At 39.1% G+C, this 8,014-nt stretch overlaps 1 long non-coding RNA gene across 1 annotated transcript; it reads left to right on the top strand.

The window, feature by feature from the left end:
- The first annotated feature begins 10 nt into the window (after positions 1-10).
- LOC128198493 (uncharacterized) lies at positions 11-7,893 on the top strand. The gene is made up of 3 exons (XR_008251254.1): positions 11-254; positions 748-803; positions 7,649-7,893. It is a non-coding gene; the product is annotated as an uncharacterized LOC128198493 (long non-coding RNA).
- Positions 7,894-8,014: the final 121 nt, after the last annotated feature.

Raw genomic sequence — 8,014 nt, 5'->3', positions numbered from 1 at the left:
GGGGCCGAAGCTTCAGTACAAAGACTTTTGGCCATAATGCCTAGTTCGGACTACTTTAGTATTTTAGTCAAGTACGAATGATTTAGGGCGGTAAATCCAAAAATTGTTCGTACCTACACGACTAAAATACTAAAGTAGCCCTTAGACCATTAGCCCGAACTAGGCAAAAGACTTTAAGCACTGTGTTGTTTGCGATAATAAATTAGTAGGTACCTATAGAAATCAGACAAAAAGCGTATAGTAATTTCAATTTGGTAAGTTATACATACAATTAGTATAGTCACTTGACTTATTTATTTCCTACTCTTTTGTGTCGCAATATAAAAAAAATATTGACATGTCCCAAAAGAGGCCTTTATTAAATTACAAGCAGCTATTTTACTGAGCTAGTATTTTTTAAGCATAGAAGACACAAATTGTTGCTTGAAAAATAATTTTCAGGGAACCCGCATTAATTAAATAATTATTTTTTTTTTGTTTCGCTCCCTTGTCTACAAATTAAACATAGACGATACAGTAAAAGTCTTAGATACATACATAATAGGTAAAAGTGTTCAAAACTTTGACACCTATCTATGTATCTAAGATTCAAAACCGACCGAAAAGATACCGAATCGTAAATCTATGGGTAGGTAGACCCATAGATTTACGATTCGGTACAAGTACCTAATAATTCTATGTACCTACCTCCTAACCTTCAGTTACAAATAGTGTAAATATCACGACTTTCTTTTATATTTATTTTAGACGGTGCGGGACCCTTCAGCCCTTCGTGCACTTGGTTTTATTTGGCGGTTTCAGAGGTATATCTCATCGTTTTTATGTTCGATTTTCAACGTACAACAAATTAAAAATTAAATATAATTTAAATATACTCGACTCGACGTAAGACTTCATTTACTCTGCTTCAGCTGACGACCGCTCGGCCGTTAAGCATGTGTTGGTAGCGCGCACGCTCTTGCTTTTTTCATACATGATCATCATCATATCAGCCGATGGACGTCCACGGCAGTACATAGACCTTTTGTAGGGACTTCCAAACATCACGATACTGAGCCGCCTGCATCCAGCGAATCCCTGCGACTCGCTTGATGTCGTCAGTCCACCTGGTGGGGGGTCGACCTACACTGCGCTTACTAGTGCGGGTTCGCCATTCCGCCATTCCAGTACCTTGGGACCCCAACGTCCATCGGCTCTTCGAACTATGTACCCCGCCCATTGCCACTTCAGCTTCGTAGCTCGTTGAGCTATGTCGGTGACTTTGGTTCTTCTGCGGATCTCCTCATTTCTGATTCGATCTCGCAGAAATACTCCTAACATAGCTCGTTCCATCGCCCGCTGTGTGTGTTCTTATGAGGCCCATAGTATGCGACCAAGTCTCGGAACCATAGGTCATCACTGGCAACACGCACTGTTCGAAGACTTTTGTCTTCAGGCACTAAGGAATTTCGGACGAAAAGATGTCGCGAAGTTTTCCGAATGCAGTCCAGCTGAGTTAGTTTGAGTTTTCATATATAAATAATTAAAAATTTATGGGAAAAAAAACAAAAAGTTAGCTCGAAGCACGTCTCAATACTCGCGCCTTATAAGTGAAAGGTGCGCAACCGAGGTGCAGCAGGCCGCGGCGTGCGCACCCGCCTACAGCGTGCACATGGGTGCGATGTGCAAGTTGTTGGCGGCACAGCGCACGGTGAAAGGTGCGCAGAATAGGTTGCGCACAAAAAACGTAACGCATGTCATTTCATAACTTATTGGAGTTTACTCCTTAACAATCGATTTTTCATTTATACCCCTCGGTACGTTTTTTGTGCGCAACCTATTCTGCGCACCTTTCACCGTACGTAGCCGCCATAGCGTGCACATGCCTAGCGCGTCCGCACGCACGTGCACGCCGTTGGCGGGCGCGCACGCAGCGCTGCACCTCGGTTGCGCACCTTTCACTTTTCAGGCGTTGCTATTGAAAAGAGTAAACTCCATTCGTGCGTCGGAGCTGACACACTTTTTTTTTAACATACACACTTTTTTTTGTTGGTAAACAGTGCACATCGAATAGGGCTTTAGTAATACTTATGTTAAAGAAGACTAAATGTATAGAATTGTAAAATAACTAATAGACTTTATAATATACTTCACATTATATATTTTACTCTTACAATGATATAATCATTAAACAAACAAGCCCAATAACATATAGTATATAGGTATAGTCGCCTATACAGCATACCCTATGTACGTCTCAATACACTCACAGCTAAATTAGAAAGTTGCGCACTAAAGGTGCGCACCAAAAACGTGACACTTTTTCGTTAGTTCAGTTGGTTTTACCCCTCGGATTTTTCTCATACCGGGCGCCTTATATATAAAAAATCGATTCTTAAGGAGTAAACTCCAATTATAAAGGCCTCAAAGGCGTTAAAGCCAAATTTATAACAATTTGACATCTTCTAATATGGTTACTTTACCTTGTAGGTACCAACTCGTACATCTGTGTGTTTTACAAATATTGTGTACCTACCGCGTGTTTACTATTAAAAACGTGACAGGCGCTCTAAAGCAGAAGTCTGCAGTATTAAAAGTTGCGATGTCACAGGCTGCAGCCTGCAGCACTGTGCGCGCGAGTCGCTCCGACTCGATCGTCGAGCTCGTCGACTCCTTGGACTTGACTCTCGCAGGAGCGCACAGCCGCCGCACTCGCACCACCGGCACCGGCGTGTCGGCGTCCACGGGCCCGTACAGCTCTACGTTCGATATGTTCTGCTTCATGTTTTCGTTTTCCAACGACGTCCGTAGTGTCCATAGTCCGCTTCATTTTCAGAGAATGTAACCCCTTGGATGTGTGTCGATCGATCAAATAGTACCTACACGTGGCAAACTATTAGCAGTAAAATAAACACGAACAACTTAGCAATACGACTAACGTGGTTCAACGACAAGAAAATCATAACCCGTCTAACACAAGTACCACATTTCTTTAGACTCGATGTTTCGTTTACTTTTGACACTTTGACCTTGGTGGAAAATCGCACTACCATAGAACTACATACTCTTACATCGCTCATATCGCACTACTATAGAACAGCTCATAGATAGCTTAATATCACTGATTAAAGTTGCGTAAAAAATGTACGTACGTAGACGGTTACTGGCACAATAATTTGTTATGGCCCGATGAGAGCCTGTCCAAGGAAATATATACCTGCATATTGTTAGCGAGGTTATTAATTCTGCTGATATGAGGCCAGGGGACGGGCGCTGGCGGGGCTGCTGGGCTGCACTTCGCAGAACTACTTTATTAGGCACGTAGCCTTCTGGCATTCTTCACTCTAACTATTTTTATTGCAATATATCTTTTCATCAATGTTGAACTTACATGTTAAACTTCTTTATTCTGAGCTTTTATCAACAGACTAGCTGACCTGACGCCCGCGACTTTGTCCGCATGGAAATCTATGTAAACTTTCAACCCCTATTTCACCCGTTTCTATTTATATTTTCGCATGTTTTATATTATAATAAAAATAGTCCACTAATCATTTTACAAAATTGTAACTCAAAACATGGACGATTTAAATTTTTTTAATATTAAAATAACTTCAACCTATTTAACCCTTTAAGGGTAGAATTTAGAAAAATCTTAAAGTTATATTTATATAGGTATATTAAATTTCTCTCCAATTTTTACAAATGTAACTTGAAAAAAAAATTAAGGACTTTCCATACAAACTATCATCCTTGTTTGACCGCCTTCTAATTTCGTTTTCGCGACTAAATCCTATAACCTTCTTCATAATAAGGTTCAAAATTCATGTTTCTCAAAGTTTCGTGCTAAGCTTCATTTAAAGTCTTTCAGTAGTTTCAGCGAGATTCCCGGCGAACAAAAATACGGACCGACAGTAAGACAGACAAAAATAAAAACAAAATATTTTTGGCTTCAGTAGCCTACCTATCGATTATTGTCCCCTCCAACAACATTTTTCATATTAGCATCAATGTACATAATTTGACTTGTTTGTCAAACCGGGCAGATTCCAGTCCAGCCGATTTTTTATTAGTCTACTATTTTTAAAAGAAACTTAAGTAACTACTCCTATTTTGTTGTCATATTATTAAAAAAATAAAAATTACCTATTTTTATTTCTCAAAGAATATCTACAGTTTGTTCCATAGATAGAATACACTCTATGTTTGTACAACTGTGCACTGTGGACACAACGTCACCTGTGCAAATCTTGTAATCGAGAACAAAGTAGCTCTCGCCTCTCTCTACTGCAAATACAAATTAGCAACCGAAAGCAATTGTAAGTGAGTGATTGTATTGTGTGAGTAATTGTATTCTATGACCGAAAGCCACTTGCGGCTTCTATAACTTGGAATTGGTGCTTCAAGGAATAACCAAATATCTCAGCAGTGTATTAAATATTGATTTCAAATTTTTTAATAAATAGTAGATAATTTTCTACATGAAGAAAAAATGACTGACCCCACCCGCTTTCCAGCGATAACGTGATCGCTTTTAGCGCGGACCCTACTTTAAACATTAAATCTATACTAATCTATACTAATCTATATCTATACTAATATTATAAAGAGGTAAAGTTTGTAAGTTTGTCACATTTTTCAAATGGGGTAATCTTCGGAACTACTGGTCCGATTTTAAAAATTCTTTCACCAGTAGAATGCTACATTATCGGGGAGTGCTATAGGCTATATTTTATATTGGTATCATATATATTAGCCGAGTTATCACAGTTTTTGTCATACAGGTCGGACTGAAAATCCCCTTAAACAGACTTCGCATGCGCTGCCTTAATTATTGTGTAAAATTGAAATAAATGTATGGAGACTTTATGTATCTTTAAAAGTTCTACAAAAAAGTCCGCGACACCATATATCTATCTTCTACATATTAGCAGATATAGTACCTTTTGTGTTTTAAAAATTATTAATTTTATATACTTAGGTTTACGTCATTATTTATACAACTAAACTTTAATCCTTATTAAAATAAATTATTTAATAATCACAAGGATATTATGGAGATAAGATTTACCCTTTATAGTATGTTAATTAGTTAAATAGTTTCGGAGATAATACAAAATTTCTAAAAGACGCAGAAATTCCGCTACATGACGCCCCGCGCTTTCAATTACGTAGTTCCCGTTCCCGTGTGAATATGGGGATCAAACATAGCTTATGACACTCGCAAATAACGTAGCTTTCTATTGGTAAAACAATTTTCCAAATCGGTCCAGTAGATCCAGAGATTACTTCCTACAACCACACGAACTTTACCTCTTTATATTATTAGCATAGAAGTCTCTATTTCTCTTGGTCATACCACCACTCTCGAAGGACTGGACCGATTTTGCTAAGGGTAGGAGTAAGATAGAGAAGTTACAGGGTAGGGTAGGGTACGGGTAGGGAAGCGTAGGGGTAGTGTAGGGGTAGGGTAGGTTTAGGGCCGGGTTTAGGGTAGTGGTAGGGTAGGGGTAGAGGTAGGGTAGTGGTAGGGTAGAGGTACGGGTAGGATAGGGAAGTGGTAGGGTAGGGGTAGGATAGGCGTGAGATAGGGGTACGGGTGGGATAGGGGTAGGAAAGGAATAGGGTACGGGAAGGGTAGGGTGTAGGTAAGGTAGGGGTAGGTTTGGGGTAGGGTAGGGATAGGGTGGGGGTAGGGGTAGGGTAGATGTAGGGGTCGGGTAGGGTAGGGTTGGGGTAGTGGTAGGGTAGGGGTAGTAGTAAAGTTGACATCGAAATTTACGCGGACGAAGTCGCGGGCGTCCGCTAGTAAAATATATTATCAATGGAGATCAAGTTTCACAAGTTAATAGTTTTATTACAAAATTTCCTCTACTTTAAGAATCTTATTGTAAAAATTCTTTTACAAATCTTAAATGTATTATAACTTATGCAATTGTTTATGTTGCTGAAATTTTGCACATTTTTCTAGAGGTCATGATGAATCGAATGAGCTACCACACGTATTTTTATTCGCGGTATCAGTATTTAACACTGTTTAATATTTGTTCACTGGACTAAGTATGGCCTTATTGATCCTGACATGCCTATAGGTACGACCCAGCGTCAGTTCTTGAATATAGCAGTGCATTGCTCTACTGGGACCGAATGATTATCACTGACAGGTATATTGTTGCCAATAGACCTGATATGGTTTATTTGTATAGTAGAATTGATATAGTATTCGCAGAGATCGCCCCACGCCTTGTGGAGGAGTGATGATCCTAGCTCGTCATGGGATTACAATGCGTCGCCGGCAAGATTTCGAAACTGATGCTGGTGAGGATTTATGGGACAACATTTACGATCCGCAGACGCCCATCTACGTTTGTGTTGTGTATATTAAACCCAGTGCAAATGATTCTGTATACATGACCTGGTTTTGTAAAGTCGAGTCAATCATACAGAGTTTGAATGGTACTGTTTCTACATTGGGTGATCTAAACCTGAACAGTGCTTCCGTCAATATTCAAAATTATCCTTTACGATCCAGACGATGACATGACGACCGACAATGCTTCCCGGGCAACACAATCACAAGCAACACAGCGTCTTCGCCGGCGAAGACGAGGTCTCCGATATCTAACGTCACCCGGACGTGGGTTTTCTAACTCACGATCTCGGGGGCGTCCGGACTGATTCACTCAGATCACGGTTACACCTTCCCGAATGGCCCTCTAAGATGAGGTCCGAGTCTCATAGGAGACGCCCTTAGAGTCATTCCGTCCTCTATCTTTATTTCAGCCTTCGGGTCTCATCAGGCGATGCTTCTGCGCTCGCCCAAACCCCCCGGTGACGCCGTAGTGGTCCCACATGGAGCCATCGGCACTTACTCAACACGAAAAAAAAACGTCTTTTTGTAATTTTATTGAAAAAAAAAAATATGTTATAAATCTACATCGTACATGGTTCAATATTGGATGGTAAATTATAGTTAGGAATTTCATTAAGTGTAATGTCACAGCACAGTGTCGGTCACAGAACAGAGATCGCTAAAAGCTAACGCTTGTGTCGGTCAACTCTACTGCAGGCATGGTAAATCTCGATGCATATCACCCTAATTTTGAGACCCTTCGTCTGTATAATCATACTGACGAAGGGTCTCAAAATTAAGCAATATATTAAGAGCAAAGACTGGAACTTCAGAAAATGCAACTTTGAACTGAAATCACAGTTACTATCAACCTTAGATATTGGATAGAATGATTTTCTTCTACATTATTTAATAGGTTCCGACTGTTTTCTAATTGCTTTCTACACTTCTGGACTGAGCTTGTTTTTTTTCTTTTCAGTTTTTTTATACTTTATGCAGTCGGGGTTTTTTTATTTGTTTAATTAATTTATTTTTGTTTATTTTTACTGTGGTGTTTTGTTTCTTTTTAATTTTCATGTACCTTCTTAATTAGTGTAAATGGATTTGTCCGTGCTAATTAATAATAATAAATAAATAATAATAGTGCTAGTCGATCGGTCACCGCGTCGTGCAATAACTGTTGATATTACTGTTCCACATGATGATGATCTGGTTAAAGCCGAAAAGGAAACAAGTATCAAAATACAATGACCTTGCTCACGAAATTACCGCCATGTGGAATGTTGAATCAATTGTTTGTTCCGATATCTGTTTCAGTCAACGGTCTTATAGCGAAAAGCTTCGACAAACATCACAGGAAGCTTTCACTTAACTGTTGGATCAAGAGTCGGATACAGAAGGCGGTGATTCTTGAGACGGCGCGTATTGTGAGGAGGTGCCTCACTCACACACACACACAAGTTTTTTTTTGTTTTGTATTATATTTTTGTATTAATGTTGTTAAAAATTCAAAAAAGGAACAAATAAATAAATGAGAGGTAAAAGAAATAAATAAAGGTTTAGTAATAAAAATTAATTATTTTATTCAATTAACTACATATGAAAAAAATTTCAACGTAAAAGAACCGTTAAATATATATAAATTAATCTATAAATCACTTGGTCACGCCTGCACGCGTGAAC

This window comes from Bicyclus anynana, chromosome 11 (assembly GCF_947172395.1).
Source record: "Bicyclus anynana chromosome 11, ilBicAnyn1.1, whole genome shotgun sequence".
Taxonomy (NCBI): Eukaryota; Metazoa; Arthropoda; class Insecta; order Lepidoptera; family Nymphalidae; genus Bicyclus; species Bicyclus anynana.
The sequence above is the reverse complement of the archived record's forward strand: the minus strand, read 5'-3'. Positions and strand labels throughout refer to the sequence as shown.